General features: G+C 22.3%; 1 long non-coding RNA gene across 1 annotated transcript; it reads right to left on the bottom strand.

Moving 5' to 3' along the window:
• Nucleotides 1-1693: 1693 nt before the first annotated feature.
• LOC138369878 (uncharacterized) lies at nt 1694-3280 on the bottom strand. The gene is made up of 3 exons (XR_011230006.1): nt 3125-3280; nt 2160-2266; nt 1694-1709 (listed from the first exon to the last, which is right to left on the bottom strand). It is a non-coding gene; the product is annotated as an uncharacterized lncRNA (long non-coding RNA).
• Between the last annotated feature and the right edge of the window lie 312 nt (nt 3281-3592).

Raw genomic sequence — 3592 nt, 5'->3', positions numbered from 1 at the left:
ATAAATTTTTTATATTATATTAGTGTTTTCAATTTAAATATTAAAACCAATTTAAGGGTAAAAAAATCAAATAATTTATATTTCTTTTATTATTTACTAACAAATCAGCAAAAATACAAAAACATATGACCTATATAATTATATATATAATATATATATAAATAATTTATATAATATATATATATATATATATATATATATATATATATATATATTAGTGTAATACATAAGAATGTAGTGTAATAGTATATATATTATATATATATATATTTATATATAAATAATATATTTATATATAAATAATATATTTATATATAAATAATATATTTATATATAAATAATATATTTATATATAAATAATATATATATATATATAAATAATATATATATATATAAATAATATATATATATAAATAATATATATATATATATAAATAATATATATATATAAATAATATATATATATAAATAATATATATATGATAACCATCTTTGTAACCTATATGTAACTCCCTCTTTGTAACAAAGTTCAAATAAAGCAAATATATGTGTACATACAAAAGAATGGGGGGTGGTAGAAGATAATATTAGTGTTTAGTGAGTGACCACAAGGTCTCCTCTGAATACTTTTTATTTTCTTCTCCTATGCTATGGGTCCCCACATTGGCACCAGAGGTCTTCCTCACAAACTTTTTATATAATATATATATATATAAATATTATATATATAAAGGTAAAACTAGCTAGTTATACGTAGATATATGATAACTAACCAACCCTACCAAACCTAACCTAATATATATATATATAAATATATATATATATATAAATATATATATATATAAATATATATATATATATATAAATATATATATATATATATAAATATATATATATATATATAATATATATATATATATTATATATATATATATTATATATATATATATATATATATATATATATAAATATATATATATATATAAATATATATATATATATATATAATATATATATATATATATATAAATATATATATATATATAATATATATATATATATATATATATAGATATATATATATAAATATATATATATATATATAAATATATATATATATAAATATATATATATATATATATATATATATAATATATATATATATAATATATATATATATATAAATATATATATATATATATATATAATATATAATATATATATATAAATATATATATATATATATAAATATATATATATATATACTATATATATATATATATATATATATATATATAAATATATATATATATATAAATATATATATATATATAATAAGATATATATATATATATAAATATATATATATATATAAATATATATATATATAATATATATATATATATATATATATATATATATAATATATATATATATAAATATATATATAATATATATAGGTATATATATATATATATATATATATAGGTATATATATATATATATATATATATATATATATAGTTATATATACATATATATATATATTTATTAATGATATATATACATATATACACACAGAAACAAGATTCTTCTATATAGACATTAGAGAAGATTCAGCGGTATGCCATGCACCAGGCTCTCCGCTTTCATTATTCGTCATATCCGACTCTGCTATGTGATGCACATGTATTCCTTGCTTCACCACCCTGTAATGAAATATTGTTTGTTACTAATTGTTTTCAATAATACATTATTTTATTATATAATATTTAATTTATTAATTAAAAACCCTTTCCATATTATAGAAAAAAACTAAACAAGAATCTATATAAAACTATAGAATAGAATAGACTAATAGAATAGAATATATATATCATATATATATTTATATAAATAAATATATATATATATAAATATATGTATATATATTTATATATATATATATATTATTATATCCTGTATTATTCCAGCCCATTATTAGAGATAGTAGCCACCTCTTATTTTGGTTTTCTTTCATTATTAGTGCTCAGAAAATTAAATATATCTACATATTTAGTCAAAATCAATTACATTATTTTATCTTATTCATAGCATAAATGTTCACAAAGATTACTAAAAAGAGATTGAATTAGACTACAGCAAATTGGCAAACTTACCTTGTATCTGTTTCCACCGTGTTTGTTTGGGGCGTTCTTCAACATATCAGCAATACTTGTCTCAACATCTCTTTCAGTTGCATTAGTGTGGGTGTTGATACAGGCTTCTGGAAAGTTATAAGAATTATTAATATATATAATTATAATTCTTTTTGTCAGGAGACAAGAAGCCACAGAGTAATAACATTGTTGGCTTTTATTTAGGTGTTCCCCTGTTCTCCAGTCTTCCTCCGTCCCCTCGTCCCCTTTGTCCTCCCCAGCATTCTCCATTCCCCTGTCCCCTCGTCCTCCCCACCATTACCCTCTCCTCTGTTCCCTCGTCTTCCCCACCATCCCCCCTGTCGTCCTCCCCACCATTCTAAACTACCTCATCCCATGCATTCCATGATGGTCTGATGCTTCCATCTGAAAATTGGGAACATCAAAAGATCTGACTTTCCCAATTTTCTGATGGGAACATCAAATGATCTGATATTCCCATCACTGAAAAATAAAAACAGATAAAAAAAATGATATGAAAAAAATAGAAAATAAAATATACTCATGAAATGAACAGAATGGTTAACAACGCAGCTCAATTGCAATGCAATGTCACAATAACATTTAAATATACTTTAAGATATAATCTAGAAGAAAATAAGGATATTGAAACGGTTCATGAACTCTATTTCAATAAAGGACACTATGGGGAACTTTGAAAAATAGTTATTGAGTATAATTAGACAGACTTGTTGCTAGGCAGAGGAGTAATGAGATATATGGCAAATTTTGCAAAATATACAATGAAGGTACACAAACATTCATACCCAAACAAAGCAAAATGCTAGGTAAGAACAAAGCATTTGGCCCGTAGGAGAAAGGAGATACCCACAAGACTAGAATACAAGTCATTAACAAGCATGCAAGTATAATACATAATACATGCAGACATATATATAATCCAAAAAAATGTCAAATTTACGTACTTATTATTACATTACAAATATCCAAGGTTTTGAAGACACGTTTCCTCTTGCGCCCAACGAGTGAATACTGAGACCAGACCCCATAGGTCCCTATCCTCCTCATCATTCGTCTCACTGTGTCTCCACAGCTTGCACCGCCCATTTGAGACAGCGTCTGGACCTGTTAAAATAATGCATAAGCTGTAAGGTAATAGAGAATAATATATATCTTTCAATCTCAACATTAGATTTTCTAATTTCCAACTGTATTAAATAAATAGCATTAAAATATTTTCCTTCTTAACTATTACAAAAATCAAACGAATTTGAGTAACTTTTGCTTTTGTTTTATTTGTACCTTAAACATAACACTGAACAATCAATTATGTGCCACCCCACCTTCCTTCATCTGCAAAAAAACTAATCAAAAGACATATGTACAAGGCTAAAAAAATTCAGCAACACTTACCATACTCAGGCTAAAAGAAT

Source organism: Procambarus clarkii, chromosome 30 (genome assembly GCF_040958095.1).
Source record: "Procambarus clarkii isolate CNS0578487 chromosome 30, FALCON_Pclarkii_2.0, whole genome shotgun sequence".
NCBI classification, from domain to species: domain Eukaryota; kingdom Metazoa; phylum Arthropoda; class Malacostraca; order Decapoda; family Cambaridae; genus Procambarus; species Procambarus clarkii.
The sequence above is the reverse complement of the archived record's forward strand: the minus strand, read 5'-3'. Positions and strand labels throughout refer to the sequence as shown.